Consider the following 12,128-nt stretch of genomic DNA (forward strand, 5'->3'; position numbering starts at 1 on the left):
CTGCAAGTTTTTGACGATCGTCACGGTAACCTCCATCATCTTTACATAAAGAACTATTCTTATCTGTATAGAAATGCTTACACAAAGACAATATAACTAAATACAGAAACCGCATTCCCAGTAATGGGATACTCAGATAAGAGTGAGAATGTTTATCTGTCGTCTACAACAAGATGTGGTTATGAACTTTAGGCAAATACGTAAAATAATAGAGCCAACATAGAAGTTGTGGAAATATGGAGTCTAGGAAAAGCATTGGTTACAACATGATGAAAGTATTGAGACAATCATAGTCAGAGAAAAATGAACTGTGTGATTAAGACACATGTTTATAATGGAGGAGAGGAGATGGCCCACGAAAGCAACAAAATATTAACCTCCAGGAACATGGAGAATAGGAAGGTAGAGAATTTCTTGGGTTACAAGTGATAGTGGCACGAAACTTGAGAGAGAAATTGAGGAAGATAACAACAGCAACAACAAACTGAATAATACTAATGACGATAATAGTAATGGCATAAGATACATACTACTAAGAACTAATGATCGGTTTTAAGTTGTACCTGAGAAAAAGCGAGAAATAATGCTTAATAATGAAACGCTACTGCTTTCGTAAGTCTCATGAGGAATTTTAAACGGCAGTCAAGATTTCAAAAATATATAACTATTTGGCTTACGTTTGTGTACTAGAAAATGTGAATTCTTTTGCAAAATTAGCCTTAAGAGTGTTCTTTGAGAGTGTTACATTATAGAAATAACCAGAAATAATGCGGTGGAATATATTTTGAGACTGAAAGTTTCAGAAGTTGTACAATTACGTGCGTTGAATCTGGTCCTGTAGTCTCTTATTCATCTTAGAAGGAAATTATTATGTGTGCATCAGAACAGTGAGTGATGATACTTCACTAACGCACAACAGAGAACTGTAAATCAAACATAGTTCCATAAACTGTGGAAAATCTCAGAGAGATCCAGTTAGCAAGCTTGCTGACTTTTTTATTTTTTTTATTATCTTTCGTCTCTAAGGCGATCACACATAAAACGGTTGAAACAGCTATGAGGATAGTTTCGCTGTGCTTATATTCGCATCATAGTTTCTTCTGGAGCAGCGTCGCAGACTGCCGGTTTAGTTTAAACTCCACTGTGAAGGCTGAGACCCATAATCCTCTCTGGAAGCCACTGTTATCCCGGAAGAAAGGAGTGTGGGATCACTGATTTCCGTGGTCATTTACTTGGTAGTGAGACTCTTTTCGTACACATTGTGACTGGCGGAAGGTGCGGTTATCGTGATAGATCAATGTAGCTGTGAACGAACTAGTTGCACATTGACGTTTCCCAACCCTATGATCTGAACCTCTCTCAGCATCTGCAAATGCTCTAAGGCACAGTGCACTGTTGTTGGCTGACGTCATTAGATGAGAGGAGTGCCGAACTGTCAGATCCATGCAGCTGGAGTCTTGTTGGAGGTGAGAACTGCATAGCACGGAGAGCTGTCTGGCTCTCTCTCTCTCTGGCTCCTTTATGGAGAGTGCTTTGGTCTGCCACTGGCAGCTGCCTCTCTGTTAAACGGGCGGCTGTTGTGCTGGGCAGAAATTTCTGTAGGGGGAGAGTCATACACTATAACCAACGTATTCGTCCCGCATCACTCACAAATCCAAGACAGCCGAAACAACGTGGGCTCATTCCACCTCTAAAATACCAAGTACTTTAATAACACCGGGCTTCTAATATCGTGAACACCAAAATTTCGTGCTATTACTTATAAATATATTCAGTTTGTCCTTGCTACAGCAGCAATTGTAATTTATTAGCTTCAGAGTACACTGAAACTAGGTACGTGCAAACGTGCAGAATCGTGGATTATGATGTACTGAGCAGATAGGAACACTGTATAACAAGCTTCGTTTTAGTTGTTCATACCATTCAAATTGAGGATGTTAAACGTGACATAGCGCAAAATGTTTTAAAGCTTCCGAAGCAGTCCTGGAGCAGCTGTGAAGACAACCGAATCCTTTTTCTGTGAAGGAGATCATAAGGTCTGTCGTGTCCTGTCTCACTGTTTTGGTTACTGCCAATCACCTTGTTATTTTAGTGTTTAAAGGACTACATTGTAAAGCTAATTTATAGCAGCTGCGGGAATGCGAATAGAGTACACTAAAATCATTTTGTTTCCACAGAAAATGTCTATTTTGTACTACAGACGCATTTCAGTTACCCCTTAAAACATGTTCTGACGTTATATTTTAGTCACACACAAGAATAAAAAAATATGCTCATTCCATTAATAATTTTTGGGTCACTTTCTAGGAAGGAAATTGACGTGTGTAGTGCGTAAGTGCATGTCTTTAGAAAGCAGCAATATCTAGTGGTGTCGTCGAGCAGCTGTCGCAGAATTTCCAGGCGGCTGGTTCTGCTTGAAGGCGGTGGCCGAGGCTGCGGATGTGATTGAGTTGTGTGGCTGCCGCGACGTCTATGTGATTGACACCATACTCGTGCGAGCTCCCAGTACACTTTGTTCAAAATTACTTCATTGTCGGTATCAACTAAGGAAAGAGTGAAGACAGGCTCACTTGGGAGTCACGGCAAGTGTTCAGTCACTCTCACGAGTGATGTAGTCACAGCGATCACCCTTGGTTGCAAAGCACACCATTCCACACTTACAATATGTTTCAGTCTCATGTATAAGCTACCGTTTGTCTAATCTGAAGCTAATTAGCTCTGTGAACTGACATGAATTAGTTAGATACCCTCCAAAATAATGAATTAAGAATTAAATGGCTACTAAATGAAACAAGAATCACAGTTACTTCGGTTTGTTCTGATAAAGTGACTCGTAAATCGCCTGAAGTCAATAATACTCAATACCTTGGCACATCTGATAAAGGGTCTGGGGAAAGATTCGAATAATCGTGTCTAAAATGAAACAACTTCAGTCACGAAGTTGTACCGTGATTGTCGTGATTTTAGTATGAAAGACAGACGGTGCTAGAGAAGGGATTGCATTGCATCTGTGGTTGGAGTAGGAAGCAAATCGGTCACCTGAATCTGAAAACAAGACTTCAGAGCTATTTTAGCTCCATGAAAATGATTTTACTGTTACTATGCATTCCCTCAATGTCACAGCTCGATCTCACCATATAAAACTGCAGGTGGAGCCGAAGCAGCTGGAGAATGAATCACTGGCGACACAGTAATGTTCCTCGCCAGTGGCTACTGTCAAGTGAGTCGGAATCTTTCTAATTCCCTCAGCTCATCTGGTCAGAGATGGAACTTGGTGGCGTTACAGGCTGGCATGGGTAAGGCCTGACCGTGGAAGCTACCAGCGAAGAAGAAGCCTGGTGATGAAGTAATTTTGTACAAAATGCTTACTAAACCGAAAACTTGTGTTTCTGCATTTTGAGTTATTTGTTGTGTTCAGACTGGCTGGGCTACGGATGTTCCAAGCGCCAATTAGCAAAAATATTCCTGAGAAAACGCTGCCCCCCTTCTTCGCTCGGTTAGCCTGTAACGCACGTCAACTATTCAGTATTGCAGAAACGCATCGCACTCTCTCTCTCTCTCTCTCTCTCTCTCTCTCTCTCTCTGCCCTATGAATTGGATCCGCGGCAGCAGAGTCGTCTTTTTCTCTCTGACTTCCAGTTTTTTACATTAACCAAGTTCTTATTTTACGTATACATTCAGTTTTTGCGAAGTCAACGTACGGTGGTGTTCCACGCTTTCAAAGGTGCACCAAACTCCGGGTTTTCACTTTTTCTGTATGTTGTCTACAGTGTCTGGTGCGTTCCAAAGGAACACAGCTTTCTCCGTTTTGTGGACAATAGCGCATTTCGGGAGCTTGATGGGAACAGCGTTCCTTCTCTTTCCACTGCTGGGTAGTGAAACAGTCGCTGCTACAGACCTTATGTCAAAGGAGACCGTATCTGTGTTGGCTGCTGTGTGTCCGGCACCCAGTCGCCGCACTACAAAAGAAGGTCCAGTTGACAGCATTGCACTGCCTTGCACCACTCCTGATGCATCATTCTGAGATCTCCCTCGAGGTCGGGCGCTCTGTCTCATCTCCTTCCACTGTGCTTGCTAAGCCCACTTACATACATAAATGTACAGGGTGTTTCAAAAATGACCGGTATATTTGAAACGGCAATACAAACTAAACGAGCAGCGATAGAAATACACCGTTTGTTGCAATATGCTTGGGACAACAGTACATTTTCAGGCAGACAAACTTTAGAAATTACAGTAGTTACAATTGTCAACAACAGATGGCGCTGCGGTCTGGGAAACTCTATAGTTCGATATTTTCCACATATCCACCATGCGTAGCAATAATATGGCGTAGTCTCTGAATGAAATTACCCGAAACCTTTGACAACGTGTCTGGCGGAATGGCTTCACATGCAGATGAGATGTACTGCATCAGCTGTTCAATTGTTTCTGGATTCTGGCGGTACACCTGGTCTTTCAAGTGTCCCCACAGAAAGAAGTCACAGGGGTCCATGTCTGGCGAAGATGGAGGCCAATCCACGCCGCCTCCTGTATGTTTCGGATAGCCCAAAGCAATCACACGATCATCGAAATATTCATTCAGGAAATTAAAGACGTCGGCCGTGCGATGTGGCCGGGCACCATCTTGCATAAACCACGAGGTGTTCGCAGTGTCGTCTAAGGCAGTTTGTACCGCCACAAATTCACGAAGAATGTCCAGATAGCGTGATGCAGTAATCGTTTCGGATCTGAAAAATGGGCCAATGATTCCTTTGGAAGAAATGGCGGCCCAGACCAGTACTTTTTGAGGATGCAGGGACGATGGGACTGCAACATGGGGCTTTTCGGTTCCCCATATGCGCCAGTTCTGTTTATTGACGAAGCCGTCCACGTAAAAATAAGCTTCGTCAGTAAACCAAATGCTGCCCACATGCATATCGCCGTCATCAATCCTGTGCACTATATCGTTAGCGAATGTCTCTCGTGCAGCAATGGTAGCGGAGCTGAGGGGTTGCCGCGTTTGAATTTTGTATGGATAGAGGTGTAAACTCTGGCGCATGAGACGATACGTGGACGTTGGCGTCATTTGGACCGCAGCTGCAACACGGCGAACGGAAACCCGAGGCCGCTGTTGGATCACCTTCTGCACTAGCTGCGCGTTGCCCTCTGTAGTTGCCGTACGCAGTCGCCCTACCTTTCCAGCACGTTCATCCGTCACGTTCCCAGTCCGTTGAAATTTTTCAAACAGATGCTTTATTGTATCGCTTTTCGGTCCTTTGGTTACATTAAACCTCCGTTGAAAACTTCGTCTTGTTGCAACAACACTGTGTTCTAGGCGGTGGAATTCCAACACCAGAAAAATCCTCTGTTCTAAGGAATAAACCATGTTGTCCACAGCACACTTGCACGTTGTGAACAGCATACGCTTACAGCAGAAAGACGACGTACAGAATGGCGCACCCACAGACTGCGTTGTCTTCTATATCTTTCACATCACTTGCAGCGCCATCTGTTGTTGCAAATTGTAACTACTGTAATTTCGAAAGTTTGTCCGCCTGAAAATGTACTGTTGTCCCAAGCATATTGCAACAAACTGTGTATTTCTATCGCTGCTCATTTAGTTTTTATTGCCGTTTCAAATATACCGGTCATTTTTGAAACACCCTGTAAATTACGTTAGTTAACTACCCATAATCACTGATACTGATACACGTTACATTTCTCACTGTTATTTAAATTTTCATTTTTTATTTTTTTGACTCTCTGTAAATCGAAGTGCCATCGTCGATGACAATCCAAATTTCATGGTGAAAGGTAATTAGGTGCTTGGGTTCAATCTACTATGGATAAACGTATGGGGTCAATTTCTTAAGGCCGGTGTATCGGTCCGTAAAATACCGCCAGTTGGTGGAACGGGTTAGGATGTCATATTACCAAGGACCGTGGTACCTTACACCGGTGCCATGGGAGGGGTATTCTCCTGCCCAGAGTTCTTATGTGGTACACCGAGTTACGCAAAGTGTCTATTTTATTGGGTAAGGCTGTTGTCAGTTTGTAAACTGTTTCTAGTACTGTATCTATATGGAGGGCAGCGTGCAAGTCAACGATGCGAGTATAGCGGTCGGCACTAAGTACAGGGCTATTACAAATGATTGAAGCGATTTCATAAATTCACTGTAGCTCCATTCATTGACATATGGTCACGACACACTACAGATACGTAGAAAAACTCATAAAGTTTTGTTCGGCTGAAGCCACACTTCAGGTTTCTGCCGCCAGAGCGCTCGAGAGCGCAGTGAGACAAAATGGCGACAGGGGCCGAGAAAGCGTATGTCGTGCTTGAAATGCACTCACATCAGTCAGTCATAACAGTGCAACGACACTTCAGGACGAAGTTCAACAAAGATCCACCAACTGGTAACTCCATTCGGCGATGGTATGCGCAGTTTAAAGCTTCTGGATGCCTCTGTAAGGGGAAATCAACGGGTCGGCCTGCAGTGAGCGAAGAAACGGTTGAACGCGTGCGGGCAAGTTCCACGCGTAGCCCGCGGAAAATTGGCTCATGCCACAACTGGAGACCGACAGCGCCGACTTCACCTTTCAACAGGATGGTGCTCCACCACACTTCCATCACGATGTTCGGCATTTCTTAAACAGGAGATTGGAAAACCGATGGATCGGTCGTGGTGGAGATCATGATCAGCAATTCGTGTCATGGCCTCCACGCTCTCCCGACTTAACCCCATGCGATTTCTTTCTGTGGGGTTATGTGAAAGATTCAGTGTTTAAACCTCCTCTACCAATAAACGTACCAGAACTGCGAGCTCGCATCAACGATGCTTTCGAACTCATTGATGGGGACATGTTGCGCCGAGTGTGGGAGGAACTTGATTATCGGCTTGATGTCTGCCGAATCACTAAAGGGGCACATATCGAACATTTGTGAATGCCTAAGAAAACTTTTTGAGTTTTTGTATGTGTGTGCAAAGCATTGTGAAAATATCTCAAATAATAAAGTTATTGTAGAGCTGTGAAATCGCTTCAATCATTTGTAATAACCCTGTATTCATCTGAGTACTACATGTTGTAAAACTTATAGGGGGAAAATTTGTGTTGGACTGTCAAGGTCCCAGACCCAGCTGCCATACAGTATCTTGGAGAGCATTGTCGCCTAATATAATCGAAGCATTTGCTGTGGTACTGAAGTCAGTACATTTGAAAAACGGGAGGAGTTTCTTGGTCATACCAAAAGCTTTGTTCCTGAGAAGGTCAACATGTTTTTGGAGAAAGAAGTTTTTGTACAAAGTGACCTCCCAAGTAAGTCACCGTTGACCCCCCCCCCCCAGGGGATATCCCACCCATGGAGTCTCAAGTTGGTAAGCATCGAGGGGCGTTACTTCCTGAAATAGATGACTGTCGCCATGGCGGAATTTAGTTGCACCGTATTGGTCTTACACTAAGCGGCTGTGGCATCTCGTTGACGCTAAAGACATCGAATGTTGGCGTGAATATGTCTGCCGCAGGTGAGAAGAGCCGTATCATCCTCAAATCGCGCAATTTGTACCCTTGTGACAGTTGGCGTGTCCCCAATCTAATGGATCTTCATACTCTGATTTTACGAGTCTAATGGTTGCGAGATAATTTTGAAAAAAATTGGTCGCGTAAGTCAGACAGCTTTCTACTTTGTGTGGTATTCTTTTTGTTTTTGGTTCTGAAAATTGCGGTTTAAAATTTTATTTATTGTTACTATTGTTTGTTGCATGTTTTTGACACTGAAGAATAGCATAAGCAAGTTTGTCAAGTGTTCTGAGTCGTAACGTCCGAAGTCACGCTGTTTGTCAGGAAATATTATCGTACGAGCTCAGCTGAGAGAAATTCATTGCGCGTTACGTGCGCACCGTAAGAAAGAAAGAGTTAAAGGTAGTCCTCTTCTTTCTGTCAACAAAGCGACCGAATTAACTGCAGCAACTTCGAATGCGAACAAAAAACTTGTGAGGATTTTGATTGGAAGGCCATTACCAGTGATCACATTCTAATGCACTTCTAATCAGGAATTCAGTTTTTAAAATACAACAGAATTCTATCTCATTCTCTTGAATATAACTGCGGTTATAGTGAGATATAGCTTTTTGAGTCTCTTTCTCCAAATTCCAGGAAACTGATTTTAAGATAATGCAGAAGTAACGTAACACGCACAATTTTGTATGTAAATATAAATTGTCTAATCAAATAATGTAAAAAAGGTTGATGAAAACGATAGCGGTCAGTTTCTCTTAATGAAACTAATCCGAGGAATGTGTGTCATGATGTGTCGCACACACCTAAAATAATATCATGTTAGAAATGTCTAATAGGGTTGCAGTTTGGAACCTATAAATATGTGATTTAGTCTCAAGATTTAGTTCGCAAAACTGTTATCCTAAATTCAGTTTACAAGAAGTTTCCCACGTAATGAAAATTCGATAATGCCAATGAGAAACGCATTTCCATAAATTTACGGTACATCGTCCTAAGAATTTGTTTCTATGAACAAAACTAAAATGAAATGTCTATGTACATAAATGATCTGACGGACAGATTGAGCATGAACGTGCGGATGTTTGCTGGTGACACTGTGGTATATGAGAAAGTATAATCGTTGAGTGAATTGGACGAAATTGCAAATTACAAGTTGATGTGGTGAGCGGCAGCTTGCCCTAAATGTAGAAAAATGTAAGTTAATGCAGATCAGCAGGAGAAACACTTTCGAAATGTTCGAACACAGCATTAGTAGTGGGCTGCATGACACAGTCGTGTCGATTAAATATCGAGGCGCAACAGTCATGTAAGGATAGGAAGGAAGGCGAATGGTAGACTTGGATTTCTTGAGAGAATATGAGGAATGTGAAGCTCATCTACAAAGGAGACAGCGTATAGAACACTAGTGCAACCCATTCTTGAGTACTGCTCTAGTGTCTGAGATCTCCACAGGTCGCATTTAAGGAAGACTTAGAACCATTTCAAAGGCGTATTGCTAGATTTATTACTGATACTTTCGATCGGATTACAAGTATTACGGAGACGGTTCATGAATTCAAATGGGAACAAAGGCAAAGCCCCCCCCCCCCCTCACCCTGAGGGAAGTCTGTCCCTCCAGCGACCTGCAAAAACAGTATGAAGTCTGTCCACACACCTGCTCTGGCAGCTCTAATCCAGCGTCTGGGCGATCTGTATGTTTGTTTTCAAGTTTTATTGATAATGTAGTGTAATGTCGTCTTTTACCACAACAACATATTCCAACAGCATTCCTGCACAGTCTTGAGAGCTGTTGAACTTTTTCGATTTCTCCGAAACTTCGTACTGTGTCGGATCACACACGTGATAGTACAGGAAACTGCCGTGACTGAAATTTGAATTACCCACCGTGTTACCCAGGAGCCAAACACATTACAGGGCTCACAGATCTGCTCATAAAAATAAAGAACACTTGAAATGGGTTTAGCAGAAGGATTAATACCTTTTTCACGCTTAACATGAGAACGCACGCAGGCAAACTACAGCGCGCCATTCGTATCTCTGCAGCCCCAGTAAAGACATTTCACTATGTAAGAGTCTACAGCGGTAAGAAGCATCGACGAGTAAATGTCGGCAGCTGTAGCATAACGCATTCGTAGCTTAGTGGCATAGTCGGCTGCGTAGTGGGTAACCGCCTGGCGACGTGGTCTGGGCTCTATCTGACTTAATGCAATATTTTTTGCTGTACCCTGCTATCATTTCACTCAGTAGTAATCACGAAACCGTTGAGTCGTAGTAATGACGAAACTGATAGAAAAGATATTTTCGGCTCTTAAAACGGCACAGCATGTCGCTTCTTCACCACTTAATACCTGCGTCCAAAGGCCTTCAACTTAAAATGATTGTCTACAATCTCCGGGGAAGGGACTATATGAGCTGAGCAATAGATGTCTCATTTTCTGCCACCTTCTCCCTGGAAACTAGGGTGATGGCCAACCCTGGCTTCTCGAAGGGGGCCAAGCCAGTTTTTTTTTCGCATAATCCGTTTCGTGTCTACTCATACGTTATCAAAAGGGTTTAGGTCTGTTTTGCAAATCACTTCTGCGCTACCGCTGACATGTGCATAGGACACTGATCCTGCTGGAAATAGATTATTCGCTGAGGATATACACTCCTGGAAATTGAAATAAGAACACCGTGAATTCATTGTCCCAGGAAGGGGAAACTTTATTGACACATTCCTGGGGTCAGATACATCACATGATCACACTGACAGAACCACAGGCACATAGACACAGGCAACAGAGCATGCACAATGTCGACACTAGTACAGTGTATACCCACCTTTCGCAGCATTGCAGGCTGCTATTCTCCCATGGAGACGATCGTAGCGATGCTGGATGTAGTCCTGTGGAACGGCTTGCCATGCCATTTCCACCTGGCGCCTCAGTTGGACCAGCGTTCGTGCTGGACGTGCAGACCGCGTGAGACGACGCTTCATCCAGTCCCAAACATGCTCAATGGGGGACAGATCCGGAGATCTTGTTGGCCAGGGTAGTTGACTTACACCTTCTAGAGCACGTTGGGTGGCACGGGATACATGCGGACGTGCATTGTCCTGTTGGAACAGCAAGTTCCCTTGCCGGTCTAGGAATGGTAGAACGATGGGTTCGATGACGGTTTGGATGTACCGTGCACTATTCAGTGTCCCCTCGACGATCACCAGTGGTGTACGGCCAGTGTAGGAGATCGCTCCCCACACCATGATGCCGGGTGTTGGCCCTGTGTGCCTCGGTCGTATGCAGTCCTGATTGTGGCGCTCACCTGCACGGCGCCAAACACGCATACGACCATCATTGGCACCAAGGCAGAAGCGACTCTCATCGCTGAAGACGATACGTCTCCATTCGTCCCTCCATTCACGCCTGTCGCGACACCACTGGAGGCGGGCTGCACGATGTTGGGGCGTGAGCGGAAGACGGCCTAACGGTGTGCGGGACCGTAGGCCAGCTTCATGGAGACGGTTGCGAATGGTCCTCGCCGATACCCCAGGAGCAACAGTGTCCCTAATTTGCTGGGAAGTGGCGGTGCGGTCCCCTACGGCACTGCGTAGGATCCTACGGTCTTGGCGTGCATCCGTGCGTCGCTGCGGTCCGGTCCCAGGTCGACGGGCACGTGCACCTTCCGCCGACCACTGGCGACAACATCGATGTACTGTGGAGACCTCACGCCCCACGTGTTGAGCAATTCGGCGGTACGTCCACTCGGCCTCCCGCATGCCCACTATACGCCCTCGCTCAAAGTCCGTCAACTGCACATACGGTTCACGTCCACGCTGTCGCGGCATGCTACCAGTGTTAAAGACTGCGATGGAGCTCCGTATGCCACGGCAAACTGGTTGACACTGACGGCGGCGGTGCACAAATGCTGCGCAGCTAGCGCCATTCGACGGCCAACACCGCGGTTCCTGGTGTGTCCGCTGTGCCGTGCGTGTGATCATTGCTTGTACAGCCCTCTCGCAGTGTCCGGAGCAAGTATGGTGGGTCTGACACACCGGTGTCAATGTGTTCTTTTTTCCATTTCCAGGAGTGTAGTTGTCACACTGATGGAATCGTAGTATTACCCATAATACGGGTGTAATGGGCAGAATCAATTCGACCATCTACACGATGAAGCATTCCAAGTCCATGGGAACACATCCAGTCCCAAACTGCCACAGAATGCGATCACTGCGACATGACTCATTGATGTATTTGGGATCGAAACAGCACACTGCGGCCTGGGGCTTCTTTTACTGAGAAAAATACCGATTCGTCTGAAAATATCACGTTCCGTCAGTCACGACTGACATCGCCTCGACAAACGCTAATCGGTAGAGTCGATGATCACGGTGCCCCTCCTTGGTCGTCACGCTTTTCCTTCCGAAGCCGGAGTCGGAGTCGAACAGTATCACAAAAACGCGGAAGTATGTTTCAATTGCACCGCGTTTAAGTAAAAGGATTTTCTTGTGATGTGCTGACATGTTCATTATCTTGGACAAGTGTTGCAATACGCCAGAAGCTACTTTTCACATCCCTTCTGTATTCTTCATTATCTGAATCACGTTTTGTCCATCGTCGTGTAGAGCCCTCAGGAACGCCATAAAGTGTCCC

At 44.8% G+C, this 12,128-nt stretch overlaps 1 protein-coding gene across 1 annotated transcript in view; it reads right to left on the minus strand.

Moving 5' to 3' along the window:
• LOC126162199 (schwannomin-interacting protein 1 homolog) overlaps positions 1-12,128 on the minus strand; it is a 1,363,715-nt gene that overhangs the window by 1,140,697 nt on the left and 210,890 nt on the right. The gene's annotated exons all lie outside the window — the stretch shown is intronic.

The sequence above is a fragment of the Schistocerca cancellata genome, chromosome 2 (genome assembly GCF_023864275.1).
Source record: "Schistocerca cancellata isolate TAMUIC-IGC-003103 chromosome 2, iqSchCanc2.1, whole genome shotgun sequence".
Taxonomy (NCBI): Eukaryota; Metazoa; Arthropoda; class Insecta; order Orthoptera; family Acrididae; genus Schistocerca; species Schistocerca cancellata.